At 47.4% G+C, this 16,397-nt stretch overlaps 1 protein-coding gene across 1 annotated transcript in view; it reads right to left on the bottom strand.

The window, feature by feature from the left end:
- LOC135910481 (myelin transcription factor 1-like) overlaps window positions 1-15,879 on the bottom strand; it is a 354,839-nt gene extending 338,960 nt beyond the window's left edge. The window contains exon 1 of the mRNA XM_065442515.2: window positions 15,863-15,879. The gene's annotated coding sequence lies outside the window, so the exon portion shown is untranslated. The remainder of the gene's footprint in view (window positions 1-15,862) is intronic.
- Window positions 15,880-16,397: the final 518 nt, after the last annotated feature.

Consider the following 16,397-nt stretch of genomic DNA (forward strand, 5'->3'; position numbering starts at 1 on the left):
GTGGTACTGAAAATTTCATCGAATCTGTACGCATTGAACATTTGCGGCATTTTATCGCTGTAATGTGCGCCGATACTGGGAGAACGGAAACCGTGCGTTCATTCAGAGATGATCGCGTTAACGTACCAGTATTTTCACGCGCTTTCGTTTCCGTTGCCTCAGTCAGAGCACTGCTTCGCTTCCGAGGGATGGCATGAACGCATTTCTAATGCAGGCCGATGCGCCAAACACATGGGGTGCCTTCGATCGAAGTACGTCGAGACGCTTCAAGAAACGCCAGGTCTGAAACTTACCAGTGGCAGTGCTCATCTTCTGCACGCGTCGGTGCCTCATTGTTACCCGTTCTGTGAAAAAAAAAAGTTAGAGAAGGTTCGTGTTTGCACCGCACCCGCTTTCATTAGGTGAGCCCCTCGCGAGCCAGCTCAGTGGACGAGCGTCGAGGCCGACGCATGGCAGGTGGTGTGGTAAGAGAGAAGCCGTCTCGCGTACAAGGCTCGACGGAGACCACCCCGGCCGGATCGCGCACTGTAGACCCCAGGGTTGTACCCACAGGTTCAATCGTGGGTGGAGGCTCTGTTTTATTTCTTTTCTTTTTCGGTTCGAGTTGGGGGGTGGCGACATCAGCCAATGTCACGCAAGTGTACAGTTTCAGACGTAAGAGACGGAGCGGTGTTATAACGACCGCAGTCGGGGTATTTTGTCTTTGTCGTTTTATATTCGACCTATCGCCCCCTCTTGGTTGCTCAATTTGTGTGCGCGCTCAGCCCAACCCACTTTCGTGATCGCTCTAACCCCGCGTATGTAGGCTCAAGGCCGTAGTCGCGCCGCGTTGAAACCGTGGTGACTTAGGCGCTGCGGTTTAAGAATATCCGACGGAGTTATGTTTTAAACTCGCTGTTGCCAGGTGAACACGTTGCTTTTGTATGTTTTGATATTGAGAAGAATGTTCGCGTCCCCGCTGGTATTTGAGCTCAGGGAAACGGGAAGCTATGCGACGAGCGGTTTAAGGTTCTGGAAAGCCGTGTGCGCTGACTTTGGAGGCTATTCTTGGACCGTTCCCGGAGTCTAGTTTTCGTGGAGGCCTTTTGTGCAACGAGATCCACGCTTCGCGACTCGGATGTATACGCTACACGTTCAGCGTGGTGAAATAATTGTGCATTCGCAGATCTAACCGCGTGCGATACTTACTTCGCTGTCTGGTTACGCTCGTGCAGTTATGTGCCTCCGCGATTGTGTGTGTTGAAGGCGAAATATAAATATAAACTACGAGGCTTAACTGCAAAAAAAAAAGGAAAAGTCGTTTATGAAGGACGCCGTAGAGAAAGGCTCCGGATTAATTTTGATGAGGTTCTTTAACGAGCGTCTAATTGTGGGAACGCGAGGATTTTTTTTTGTGCTTGCGCGCGCCCAGGGTGAAGACTTCGCCTGCTCGTTTGATAGCTATAGTTAACTGCTGCTATAGTTACTGTTACTGCTAACTATAGATAACTGCGGTTACCAGCCTCCATTGGAATGCGGCAGCCGTGGTCGGCACTCGAACCCGCGACGTTGTGCTCGGTAGCAGGTGGCCGTAGCCACCGGGCCACTACAGCCGGTAAAGTAATGGTGAAAGCCATTATTCAGATTACGAACGGATCTCTGTGTTGCGCTTTCTTTCGGTCCACAGGTCGGTCTGTTATCGCCAAGTGCCGCAGGACGGAAAAGAAAACAGGAACTTTGCACATACATACGGACACGAACCGCTCATATATAAGGGACAGCGACGAATCCATATAAGGGTGCTACGAACACGCTTACTGTGACTGGCTTGCCACTGCCCGAAATCTACCAGAGACTTCCCGAATGCCTTCAATGCATCCAGTACGGTTCCTTCGCTGTGCATACTCGAGTCTTTCTCAAGGGTTGGAACACCGCGTGCGTGAGGTATCGGGGTACATAATGTCGACTTCTTGAATAGCAACAATATTGCAGGCAAGAATCGAAATATTGTTTCCTACAGTTCTTACATTGTTTCTTTTAGATTTAGTTTTTTTTTCGAGTCTGTTGAATAAAACCACATTCGGCGTCCTTTACTGACTGAGTTCGGCTTCGATAGGCGGCTGCACGATAGGCAGATATCTGCATAGGATAGATAGTGCGGGTTGATGTCGGGCAGTGTTTCCCTAATAGCAGCCTTTAGCGGGTTTCTTAGCGTTGTGGGGCTGTTTGTTCGTCTCCCTCCTTGTGACACTACCGATACGTGATTGCGTAGCAGGTTTATATGGGGAACAAGGGATGGCTACACTGAGCGGCGACTGGGCCGCAGGTGTTCGCAGCCAGCCACTCTTGGGTCGCACAGGCCCCGGTGGAGCAAGCAAATCCACTTCTTAGGAGTGGCGCGTAATGACATCGCGAGCCGGAAGCCTTGCTGTCGGCTCTGCTACTTGAGTCTTCTCTGCAATGCGCATAATTGGTTTTCTCAGGGCCCTCGCTTCGTTATGGCCTCCAACTGCCGGAGAAATGCATCCGCCTGAAAGAGGTGTGACCGCTGGCAGCGCTTGTTTAATTTTTTTTTTCGTCTCACGTGATGATGGTTCATAAACTGTTGTCTCACGCCAAGAATAAAGGATTTGGCGACATTCGGGGATATGCCCATCTGCAAGTCATCGTGGTATGCGTGTAAGGCGTCTATAGGGCAGTGTACGGCTTCATAGCCAGTGTCAGATTGCAAGCTGACACCGCGGAATAAATGAGCCGTGCAGGTAATGGTGGAGTTGGTGAAGACAGAGTTAAGCGCCTAGACAGATGGACCCGCCGTGGTGGCGTATGCAGTGGCTAAGGCTTTGCGCTGCTAAGCCCGAGGTCGAGGAATCAAGTCGCGGCCGTGGCGGCCGCATTTCGATGGGCCTGAAATGCTAAAACGCCCGTGTAGCGTGCATTGGGTGCACGTTGAAGAACCCCAGGTGTTCGAAAGTAATCCGGAGTTCCTCACTATGACGTGCCTCATAAACGAATCGCTGTTCTGGCACGTAAAACCCCAGAATGTAAAATATGCAGGCTGACGAAGTGAGACCGTTGATCTACATGGCAGTTTGAAGTCGTATCCTTAAGTACCTCTCGAAACCGGTGTATATCCGGCAACAGGTTCCTGTATGTTGCTCTGGCTCTACCAACTACGGCATCCGGCTGCACGTTCCAAAGGCCTGGTCATGCGGCTGCTTCTGGGCTCCGACGCAGCCTGCAATGCTGGTTGTTCTCTGGATGGCATTCGATGCCGACCACGCGGCTGCTTTGCTACTGCACAAGAACCGTCACGCAAATCGCCCTCAGTTTTGCTTTAAGACCCTACATTGGAAGTCATCTGTGGCGGGTGCCATGGGCGAGCCGAGATGGCAGTGCAATACAACGGAAGCTGATCTTGAGCACCGTCTCGTTGGGGACCCGCAACGTGTCGAGCTGTGAGAGATGTTTCGCAGTAGTCTGAGTGCTTTTAAAAGGCGCCCTTTCTCTGTGCAGAAAGGCCATGGACCTGGTCATGCTCCAACCCCAACAAGCACAGATTGACGTTGAACTTTACGGTATTTTATCGTAGACAGTGATTTGATAAACTCCTTGTGAATGGTAGATAATGTGCATTTTTAATATTCTGTGTTCACAACACCTGTACGTGCTTGTGTTTTTCTTACAGTCCAATAAGCTTATTTTATTTATTTCCTTCGTGATCTGCCGGCATGCTACGTTTGTATAGCCATTTATGCTATAGTCTTTCGAGAGTGCTTTGAATGTTGATAATCTGTTTGTTGTTAGTGTTGTTTTTCATACTAATAATTTTGGCATATTTGGCCCTTCTTCTGGCCAAACTTCAGTTTTCTTTTCACATTTACTCAAGTAGAACGGAGATGAGGTGGCTTCCGGCTTCATGCGCGCTGTCTTTCCGCGTGCCTAGTGGAGGTCGCGTAATCTGAGTTTTGGAGACGCTGCACTGTTGAAGTCGTGAGGGGAGCCCAGCATCAAACGCTCGCTTTCGGACATGCACTCACGCTACCACTGCCGGCGCTGCTCACGTCGCCAGAGTTGTGACAACTCGAGTTCATCGATTGAGATCCCTTCACGTTTTTAAAACGAAAGCTTTACTGGCCGCGAACTTGCGATTTCGCCGTGGCGGTGCTCCGAGGAGGCACATGACGTCACAACGCGCGCCTCGCCGCGGATATTTCTCTCTCTCGCTCCCAAGTCACTACTGCGCATGCGCCACTAGTAGCACCGAGCCACAGGCGTTCCGCCGCTGCGCAGCGCCGCGCCTTTCCCCCGCCGCCGTTTGGTATGACGTCACGCCACGTTCCTCGTCGTTGCGCTCGCCTCCGCTAGCTTCGCCAGCTGCGTCGCATGCCTGACAAGATGTCGGAGGATTGAAAGAGAGGTCGCATGCGCCGCAACCACAGTTGATGCGGCAGTATGGACGGCGACAATTCTGATAAGCAGGAGGAGGCCTGGAATCGACATCGGAACGAGATGAAGAGGAAACGAATCGCCCAGGAAACAGACGAACAGCGCGCCGAAACACTGGCTAAACGCCGCAACATAGCTAGACAACCAGATTAACCTGGACTTGCAATCGAGATTAAACAAGGCTAATCATGCTATGCCTGAGCTTTCGCTTCGTATATCCTGGCATAGCCGAGCTAAGCCACTGCCAATTTTTGTCTTTGCGCGCGTGACATGACGCATGTTCTGTTAGCAAGCGAATGCTTGCTGCAATGTATACGACCCGTAGAAGAACGAAACTTACTTCGTGTAATGGTTCACCTCACTTGGCTGTCGCTATCAATGCTTCGCCTTCCGGGTGTGACTGCGGCATTTTTTTTTTTGAACGAACGACAATCCTCTACCAAATGGAAGTGGCGAAACACTTCTTAAAGTCACAAAGATGAAAGTTCAGTCATACAAAGCTACTTAAACAGGAACAGGCTCCATGAATACTAGCGGGCATGTCACGATCGTTTGTTAGACTAATTACAGCGACAAGTTCCTTGCTGTTTTGAAAAAGAAGTTCATTTATGATATGCACAAAATCTGATGATGGCGAACATATATGCAAAACTATGCACACAGGTATTACATTTGCGTGCACTATTAAACAGACACCATGTGAGTAGAACGAATTAAAGAACAGCTGTTACAAATATCGCAATACTCCTTTTCACAACATATTGTACAGTTTTCATGTAACTACCGTAGTTGCTTTGGTTAGATTGCAACGAGAATAAAAAAAATCCGCATTAGTTACAATGGTAAACACTAACACAGAGCCGAGAGAAGACTCGATCTAGCCGAAGCACCTTAAAAAAATTAAGTAGCCATCTCTGCCGCCAAGGCTGGTTCACGGTTTTAAGCATTGTTATATTTGTAAAACTGACCCACATCGTTTATAGCAGCGAAATGGAACCCAGGAAATAAAAAGCTTTAGCTCTGCATATTAAGTGCTACGTTACCGTGATGCGTGATACCAGGCTCATGGGATACGTTGACCCTCTACGCATGCGCCGCTTCTCTGCGAAACCGTGGTAGAAACGAAAATTGATCACCGTTTTTCGGGCTAGTGCAAAGGTGCAAATTAAGGATTCTGTGAATAATTAGGCATTTAGAGCGTTCCGCATCCCTAGTACATCACGAAGTAGAAGAAGATGATGATGGCGATGATAATGGCAATGATGACGATACCGATACCTATTGGCTTACCCTTCAAATAGAGGCGGCAGCAAGTAGACCCCTTGCCTGCTTCAGCTAATCAGCTATTACATACATCTATGGCGGTCTAGCAGTTTGCCTATAGCTGTCTCCTCCTTGATTTTTTCTTTCTTCATTAAAACTTCTATCGCTATATTGTACGCAGCTGCATTCGCATGTAACGACTCCGGCTCTATCGAACTCCTGCCTGCTTGTTTTTTTCACCAATACTCTAAACGTCTCTTGTTCATCTGCTTTATCGACCAGTTATATCTTGCATTCGCTTTGAATGTCAGCGCTTCTGAAAGGCGGACGTCATCTACGGCACAATAGTAAAAGAGAGAGAGAAAAGGAAGAGAAGTGAGGCTAGTTGGTGCGTATTTCAGCCTTGAGGGCTATTTAGCTCTGGCTAAAAAGACGTGGGACGAAAACTAGGCTCACGCGTAACACAATATACAAACCTAAATAGCCGAGAAAGAGGAAGGGAACACGGCGTCTCGATAGCCTGGTTGGTGAAGCCTCGGGTGCATAATGACAAAAACCTGAGTTCGGCTCCCAGCAATGGCATGTTATCTTTGTGTGCACTTTTCTTCGCTCTACCTTATCATTTGTACATTTCAATTAAAGATAGCAGTATAACTTTCTGATGCTTTCCCTTGCGTCTGTTTGCTTCCATGATTGTAACTAACAAACGAAAAAAAAATGGCTGTGGCTTAGGTAAGGTTAAGCCCAGGATGCGAAGCATACTAGCCTTTATTTTAGTTGTTGTACCACTGTTTAGCCTGGTGAACTGCTGTTGTTTGGCTATATTTGGTTCGGCTAGACGAAGAAACAACTCATGCATTACTGCTTCGCCTTCAAGAGTGGAACGCGACAGCTTTCCCGTCGACCCGCCAAGGGGTGTAAGACAATGGGCTACAGGGCAGCGACTACGCGCCCCGCATTGGACGCGGTGAGCGTCGAGCAAAGCAGCGTTCGGCGCGGCAACCAAATGTGCGCCTGAGCAAGAGACGCACGCCTTAGAAACAGCTCGTTTCTAAGGCAACACCGCATTCACTAGAGGCGCTTTTGTACCGCTTTGAAGCATCGTACTCGTGGCTCAGTGGTAGCGTCTCCGTCCCACACTCCGGAGACCCTGGTTCGATTCCCACCCAGCCCGTCTTGCAAGAGTTGAGCCAAAGCCACTTCTCCTCTGTCGTGACGTCACGGTGTCACGTGGTTTCAAGGCGACACCGCCGCGCCTGAGGAGCTGGGTTGAGCTCTCGTAATATGCTTCGCATAAAATGAAGCCCCTCTGTTCCTCGTGTTCTGATCACTTCCGGTAACAATTAACGGCATGTTATCTTTGTGTGCACTTTTCTTCGCTCTACCTTATCATTTGTACATTTCAATTACAGATAGCAGTCTAACTTTCTGGTCCTTTCCCTTGCGTCTGTTTGCTTCTATGGTCGTAACTAACAAACGAAAAAAATGAAGTCCCTCTGTTCCGCGTGTTCTTATCACTTCCGGTAGCAATTAAAGCATGTAATGACTGTGCCTGGTTGGAGATCACGGAACATTTCTTTTCTTTTTACTTGAACGGGCTTCGCGTACTGCGGCAACCGATGGTATTTTGAGCCCCAAATTGACTCTCGATTTATGATGCTCCGCTGGCGTTACGTCGCATCTTGGACCTCACAGCCAGTCCATAAACATGCGGCAGGCGCTGCATTTATCGTTCAACTGCCTTTTTTTTTTAATTGCCACTATTGAAAGGATAACTGATCGCGGTAGACCTGTGGCTATGGCGTCGCGGTGCCGAGCTTGAGGTCAGGGGTTCGATGCCGGCCACAGTGGCCGCATCCGGATGGGGGTGATATGCAAAAACGCTCGTGTACTCAGATGTGCGTTTAGAGAAAGAACACAGGCGGTCAAATTTAAGCGCGAGTCCCCCCACTACGGGGTGTCTGACAACAAGAACGTAGCTTTGGCGCGTAGTACAGTAGCATAAACGTATTTGTGTTAGTGGGTTTTGGCCCGTGGGTTGGTTCCTCAGTCCAGCGGTCCATTGGTCTCTGCGGTTCGCTGGGCTTGCTAGAGAAGAGCTCTCTGGCTCTCCAGGTCTTGGCTACCCAGCCAAAACTTCCGACTGCTTATTATTCGGCATTTGCGCTGTAAAGGGGAGAACTGGAATTCGCGTAAAAGTTCTTAGAGCGCTAAAAACTCACAGGACGTAGAACAAAGAAACACACTACACGCGCTCACTCACGACTGATGTTTAATGCATTACCAAATGCGCCCCCCCCCCATCCATCCTTTGGAATTTTGGGGACCGTAGTTTACACACCCACGTGACGTGGGCGAGAGTTCGCCGTTCCCCTCACACACAGGACAAGCATCGGCATAGAGTGCAAGGTGTATCTTACTAAGTATTTGGAGGCGTGGATATGTGTTTGTCTGTATGCGACGGCAGTCCCTGGCCTGTTCTCGGGTAAGGTTGGGGCGTGGGTGGCTGTTTTTATGCCTCTCTTTTCTTTGATTTTCGAGAATATATCGTGTGGGTCGATCGGGTGTTCCTCGAAAGGCCCGAGCTGTGCTCGGATGCTTATTGCTCGAGTAGTTCGGTCCGTCCTCTCGTTTCCCTTGAGTCCAGAGTGCGCCGGGCGCTACATTACTGCGTGGTGCCCCATAATTTAGTTTTAACCTAATCGAAAAGATTCAGCCGAAGTTCTGTTCATGCCGTGGAAAAGTCTGAATTTCTTGCCGTCATGTCACCTCGAGATATCCATATCAACCCTTTCTTGTTTTTTCCCCTTTTTCTTCACCTTCTTCTAGAATCTTTTCATTCTCTTACTTGCTATGTAGAGTAGAACGTCAGCGATCGTCAACGCCTTAGCAATAATGCTACACTGTCATTAAAATAAAGAAATTCTCTCTCTATCTCTCTTTCTCTCGTTTCCTCGTACACTTTAATGGACTGTAGCAATGTGGACGGTCGGTCGAGTCAGTTAACATTCACATATTAAGCAGCGTAAATGTAACGAAACACACGAGGTAGAAGCACATGGGGCTAGCGCTGCCGGCGAAGTGATATTTTTGTTATGGAAAGCAACCGAATATATAAAATAATTATCCCGCTTCTTTCGTCTCATCTGTGGTATTTCAAGTGTGTATACAACGTACAGTTTCATAAATGAAGCACGGCGCTTACGGAGCGATCTTCATAGGGGTACGTTTGGGCGTAAAACAATGCAGCGAGAGACGATTCCGTATCCTTGCTGCACTACACATCACGTGACGACTTCCAGCGCTTCAGCGGTGAACTCCACTGCGCTGCCGTCAACTGTAGCTATAGGTGTAAGGTAGGATTGTCACAACAACCGAACGTCTCTGCAGAGCACACTTGTACAACGAAATGACCTGTGAAACGAAAAAAAATGTCTCGACCAAATTCCCATCTTAACACATTTCATACGCATCTGCTCTGGGCGCCCGTACGGCGAACAACACCACAACAAACTTGCCAGCGCAACAAATGAATGTAGGCGTTTGCCGAGGCTGTTTTGTTGCCTTAACGTCCAACACATGTAGCGGTCGTTGCTTTCCGCAAGCATCGTTAAACTACAGCGCTCATAGGGCGTGACGGTAGACACCAGAATAAAGTGGACCATGTCGTCAGCATTGCTACCATGGGATTGAGTATAGCCGCACCATACGTTCGGCGAAGTGTGCAGAAGAAAATGATCGAATTCTTTCTCTGTGTACATGCCGATTTTTTTTTCGTTTGCTGGATGTATTTCTCTTGCACTTTTGTTAAATGCGGTTTGCCTGAGTGCGATTTTTTCTTTTCCTGGCTCGTTGAGTTTACCTGGCTGTATTGCGCGCGGTACGGTGCACAGCGTTTACAACGAAGTAGCCGGCATAACGAGAAATTTCGGAGGTCCTAATTTTTCGGAAGCGCCTAACTTTTCAAAAAACATTTCACTGTATTCCGGAAAATAGTAGGACGGAGGCTTCGAGCAGTCGTGCTAGAACTAAAAAAAATAATAACTGCCCAAGTTTGTGAACGTCTACATTTCGTGTTAGCGGCAGCAATCCCACATTGTTGGTCACCCGTGGAGCGCTGCGAATAGCACATGTTGAACACCTCAAGCGTGCCGCATTTTATGGCGGCTTCTTTCGCACTAGCAATGGCTCATTGTGGGGTTGTACCGCGTTCACTAAAGTTTTGCAGGGTTTGCCCCGAGTTGAATATAAAACAAGGTGCAGGTTAGGGTGCACTGGATTAAATTACTCACAGGATCAAAACTACTTGGGACGGCCCTAACAGCGCAGCATAGGAGGAATACTATAGGCTAGCAGTCGTTATTCCCGCCAGCTCCGGTGGCCGGAAGTGGCACCTCCCGATCAGCCCGCGTCCACCACCGCCCTATTAAAAAAAAAAAAAAAACCCATAAGCCCCAAATCCGATAATTCCATACAAACAGGTTGGGATAGTATATATTTAAATTTCTGTATATGTGAACATGCGGGTTATTTGGCGTCACGTACGGGACACACTCCCCTTGATATACGGAAAGAAGATTCGGGCTTTTCTTGTATGAATAGTGGTGAAATTGGTGTGGTATATCTACAGGAGGGTTTATTCTGCCGATACAGTCTTCACAATTCGTTGCCGCTGGGGTTTTCAGCATCTGTCCAGCAGTTCAGCGTCTCCTAGAAATGCAAGAAGGCGCGAAGGAATTTCCTTAGGGCTACAGCAGACCCTTCCTGAAACACAAGGCGTTCGAGAGATGCATTTGGAAGACCTTTATTTTTATAGTAAGTTCTCAAGTTCTACAGCGTCCTATTCACCACGGTACCTTCGGCGCGACCACAGACAGTGTTCGATGTCTCGCGTCTCGCTGCACTAAATACACAGCGGAAGATCGCTACGTCCCGTATTGAATATCCACGCAGGTGTACGTGCAGAACGTGCCCTGATTCGGGGCAGTGGCGAAGTTTCTTCTTGACGAAACCGCCCGACTGCGCAGCGTGCATGTGGCAGAATCCGAAGCGGTACGAAGTAAGCACGCATGTCTGACTTCGCGACTTGCTGTTTTTTTGGCACATTGAATTCAGGGAACATAGAGACATGCTGAGTACGCAGTAATGTCAGCATCGGCGTTGCCAGCAATGTCAATGTGAAACGGAATCCACAGGAACTAAGTAGGGTGGTTTGCTGGGTCAGTTGGTGCATGATAAGGGTAAGATGGTTCGAGCAGGTGAAAAAACGCGAGCTCAAGTAAGAGGAAGGAGATAGATAGATAGATAGATAGATAGATAGATAGATAGATAGATAGATAGATAGATAGATAGATAGATAGATAGATAGATAGATAGATAGATAGATAGAGAGAGAGAGAGAGAGAGAGAGAGCAAATGATAAATGAAAGGTGGGAGGTTAAACGTAAGACGAATGATGATAAAAACTGAACTTACGGCTAAGTTATATTTGCGAAAACAATTGCATAGATCCCATAGAATGTCAGTCACACAAAATAATTTTCCTAGAGTCAATTACTGCCCTTAGAAGCTTTACTATAGTCTGTAATAATCTCCGTTCAGATTACTAAGTGACCCCAGTCATATACCTTCAGAAAGCTTTGACGAAGCAAGGCTCAAGAAAGTGCTGTGACATGCCAGTCGCAATACCTTTGTTAAGTATACCAAGCACATTGGCTGAAATCTATCTAAGCGTACGTAAACCCGCGTTTTTTTAGGTGTTTAAGAGTATCCAACAAGAAAACCATCAAATTTTTGCCCGCATATATTGCATCAAAATATATGACGACAGGGCATTGAGCGTTCACTGCGAGGGTCGGAAATTTGGGTGATGCGGGATGGGTTGGCTACGCTTGTGAATGTGCATTGCAAGCTATATTTGTGCTATGTGACTACTGAAATCACATTGCTGTGACAATGCTTTTGCGTACTAAGCTCAACAGTGTGAAAAGTCACATGACTGCTGAAAAGGTGGACACCTTTTGGAGCATTATTGGCGCAGAAGATTGGAGTGATTATTTCTAGTAGAGAATTCTGACTGCAGGCAAAAATCATGGGCCAATAACTCCTTTAACGTGATTTGTATGTCTTGGAGAAAGATTTATTGGTCTGATCTGTGACAGAAAGGCAAATGAATACGCAGTTTAACGGATGTGGGTTTCACTGTGCCTGTTGTGGGACACTTCTAACTTACCTTTCACCAGTGGGACTGTGTTATTTTTAAGTAAATGAAGCCTCTTTTCTCAAGGACAAGTGTTGTAGATATTCACTAATGAGTTATGAAAGAAAGAATTCGCTGTATGGCAAATCATCTCTTCTAATGCAGAGCTACTATTCAGGTTACCTGTGGCATGCGATTGAACGCAGCGTTACTTTTACGTGTACGCCTGCAAAAATTATTCCAATATGCGAAAAAGTAAAAGAAAGCTACTTCAGAAAAACGACGGCAGTTACATTACCTTGCTTCTTTGTTATAGTTCAAATGCCCTTTCGAGGAAAGCCGTCAACGTTTTGCGGCGTATTCCCGCGAAGGCTGGTAAATATGTGCGAAAAAATTTAAAAGGATTTCTGTGTAGTGTCTCTAAAACTTGCGCGTTTCTGCTTTGACAAATCGGCTACCAGAGCTGTTACTCTTCTTGCCGAGATATTCTAAACGTGCACTCAGTTTCGCCTAGGTGACTGGGATTGCTGAAAAAGCTTCGCGAGATGCGACGAGATGCTTTGGATTTGGGGCGTTCCTGTTGGTGTACACCAGTATGTCAACAATAGGTATAGGCCGCTGGTGGCAAAAGGATCTCCTCGATCCTTCTGAAAGAAAGCTTTTGCTGTAGGGCAAAGGATATAAGGATATATGTTATAAAGGATCTCCTCAATCCTTTTGACGAATGTGCCGGTGAATTTTAAATTTGGACTTTGCTAACCTGCAACCGTCTTTAGGTTCTGTGTGTGTTGAGAAATGATTCCCTAGTTTGTGCTAAAATGCGGAGTCTTTGTCAGAAAAAAGGCGCATCTCTCGAGAAGTGCAGGTTAACTTTTGTGCACCACTTGCAGTTTGTTACAATATTTTCGAGAAATGCGCCTACGTCAGCTTAAGATAATACCTCTTTAGCTCAAGCTTATGCTCACCTTCTGCATTGTAACGGTTGACTTCTGACTTGCAAGTGCTTGTGGTGTTAATTCATGTTGACATTAATGTGGCATATGTAACATAGGCTAGCATATGAACATATAGATGGCTCTTGTGCTTTTTGGTGGACAACTGTCGGTTATGACGTTTTTTTTGTATTTGAAATGGTTGTTTTCGTCCCATAGCACGATGTCTGTCATAGAAGTTGTTTACGCCAATCGTGTACAAATGACGGCTGGTACATGGAATGGACAAATGGAGTGGAGGAGAGTGTCATACCGAATTTGCTGAGAAGATGGAGATGATAGCTGCGGCTGTTAGTCTGGCATGCTGTCCTCTGCGCTAGATGGGAAATCTGGTATACGGAACTGAATTAGTGAATAAGTTTAGCTGGTATGCACGTTTATGTGGCCGCATTCACTGCTTGTGTAGAGTGCAGGAAGTAGGCTCCTTATAAATGTCGCCATCGTTTTGGGACTTTGCGGCAGACTCTGTCCAGCTTTCATGTAAAGCTTTTAAAAATTAAATGTTTAAATTGAGCTAAGGTAGCAATCAACGAAAACCTCAGCCACTTATCGATCAACAAACAATGTTGTGGCCGTTACGTCAGATGACTACCGGTACTTGACCACGGGAGTTTGAGTCGTTCTGTGCCGCAGGGTTTGAGTTGATGACCACGTACATGTCTAGCCACACACGTACAATCTAGTGAAAGAGGACATTTTAAAGGATTATGTGTTTCGTATTTCTTGGTCAAATCTTCATAAGTTACAAATCATTGAACATCGAAGAGCTTGTTTGCACGAAAATACGGACAGGGTGCGCCTCTCGAAACAATTATGCATATATAGTTTTCGCCACATGTTTCCCTCACTTTTACGACCACCTTCTGGGAAAAACATAACCAGCCGTGATGTTCAGATGGATTCCTGTTTTTACGCAATTGGAAACGTGTAGCCAGCCTTGTAGTAAGATGTTAATGTCGTGACGTAGCGCAATGGCACAACCACAAAGAAGAGATGCACAGAGAATGTCACAAGCGCTTCAGGTAGAACTGTGATGCGTTCTGTGATGTGGCAGCTCCTTTGGCTTGTTCTGTGTGCCTCTTCTTTGTGGTTGCACCCTTACGTTACATAACGCCAATAAGTAACCACCAACTAACAAGGCAATGTGTCCTTTTGTAACACCATGTTTGCTCCACGGGCGATTTTTTTATGAGCAGATGTGTTATCACTTGTTGCTATTGGACACTCTATAACGACAGCCACAAGAATGACTGCACGATAAGTTAATGAATATAGGCACATAGAAAGAAGTTTTCATATTCGGCAGAAGGACTAATCTCTAGATGAAAGGTTCTCTTGAAAAAAGACACTGGATATCAGAAAGAAATGAAAGCCTTTACACTTGCAAATTCAAATAGTGAGGGATAAGCTGTTTCCTTCCTTGCTCGATTCCGTTATACATTCTGCTAACTAATCCTACTTTGAAAAAGCGGTTCATAATATAGAAGAAAAAAAAGAGACACGGCATGAAAGGGCGTTGTGCTCTTTATCTAACAGAACGTCTAGGGTCGACAACAGGTTATAAAGCCGCCACCCGTGAAAATCCACGTGCGAATATTGGCAACACAGGTAGATGTAACGTACACACTTGTATAACATTGACAGCGGCTTGTATAAAAGAGCTGTGTGTGCGCGCTATAAGTGTTATAAGACGCGCGAAGGTGCGCTCACGTTTTCGAGTTTACACGGTGATGTTCAGTTGACAAAGGAGCCGTTCTTTCTCCGGCTTAAAGAAAAACGCAAAGTGACACGCGACCAAGCATCAAAGAATAAATTAGTCCCCCAAGCAAAAGCTAAATTGCTAATAGATAAATACATTCTTGTAGACACGTCGATAACTTTGCCAGTATGGTTAGTTGAACATAGGGAAAATAATGGCATGCCAGCGATGACAGCGTATGTAAGGCTCTCGACTGCGGCATCTTTAGTCGCAAATTTTGTTACCCTCGCACGACATTTATGAAAGTACGTTGGGTCATTGTCGTTCGCGGTGGCTCAGAGGAATTGGACTGCCTTGTATGAATCTGAATGTATGGTCAACGTGCTGATGTTCTCTAAAGGAAAATTCGTGCTCTAATTTTTCGTCTACTAACGAAGGTGTGCAAAGCATCCCGGAATTTTTTTTAAGTATTAAACCAAAAGCAAGCAAAGCTCCTGCTGTTCTTGTTACTATTGGTGTGAGCTGCATAGACGGGTATGTTTACGGCTGGTCGAAGTACCCATACTACTTTTTGTATATCTGTAAGCGCCGCTGGTGGATTGTAAACAGATTGCAATGAACCTACTTAAGTTATTGTCAGGCTAATCTGTTTCAACATGTGCAATTAAACTAAACGCTAAAAGCCGTGAACTTTTGTCCCACAGAATAATTAAATGGCAGGGCCTTTTTTCTGCTATAGCAATGAAGGCACACTTATCATCTTGTAGAAATGTTTTTGACATTAAGTATGTAAATGCTTAACGATGTACACTATTCTCTTATGGACGGCACTCCAACTACGGTGACCCCAAAGGTGGTGGACAGCTTTTGTTTCCCAATTTTCGTTGTTGTTGCAAACATTGGCATGCACCATGACGTAACAGACGCCTGCCGCTGTTTGGCCAACGCCAGTAGCAAGCACGTCGTTATAGGCATAGTCTTGATACGCAGGAGAGGAAAACGAAATATTACACGGCGGATACGTAACCGCGCTGCGTGACATGACAGTCCCGTGCGTCAGTGTGGCACGAAGAGGTCGCCCCTTATCCAACTGTTGAACCGAGATTGAACTTTTGCGCGTACAACTTCGCGCCGCTTTCCACGCCAGTGAGTGCGCTCTTCCCGCTGATGCATCGCAGCCTTTCTCCCGTGTGGCAGACTTCTGGACGTTGATTGGAAAGCCGCCAGCGAGCAGGGCAGCAAAGAGTGATTGACACGCCCAGTGGCGGCCTCAAAACTCACCTTCGTGGCGTCATCACACCGACCGCGACGTGAGCCGCGGTCAGCCCGTGGCCACGCGCCCAGCCGTGGCCGAAGAGGGAGCCGCTGCACTTGTCGTTGCTCTCCTTTCTCGTTCACCCCACCGCAGAGTCGGTGTGCACGCGGGCGGACGAACCCGCGAAACCGGACACGGACCGTCGTCCAACCGGGGCAAAGCGTCACGGTCCACAATCCGTTCGCCGCGCACTTTTGGGCACGATGTGTCGCGCGGCTTCACCCCTCGAGTCACCCGAAGCGGTCACTCACGGACAAGCATTGCACACACACTGCGCGTAACACGTGGACAGAGAGAGAGACGACGCAGAACACTTCACCGCGAGTCACGCATGACCACGCGCACACGACGATGCCCGCGTGGAGCGCGCCACACGCCTGCGAAACCACACCGCCGACTCGAGAAGAAGCGCCTCGCGGCCGGCCGTTACGACAGCAGCGGCGCAAAGCCGCGCTCCTACCCACGGCGCGGAACGTAGGGGGGCACCCTTCGCAGTCGAGC

This window comes from Dermacentor albipictus, chromosome 6, assembly GCF_038994185.2.
Source record: "Dermacentor albipictus isolate Rhodes 1998 colony chromosome 6, USDA_Dalb.pri_finalv2, whole genome shotgun sequence".
NCBI lineage: Eukaryota > Metazoa > Arthropoda > Arachnida > Ixodida > Ixodidae > Dermacentor > Dermacentor albipictus.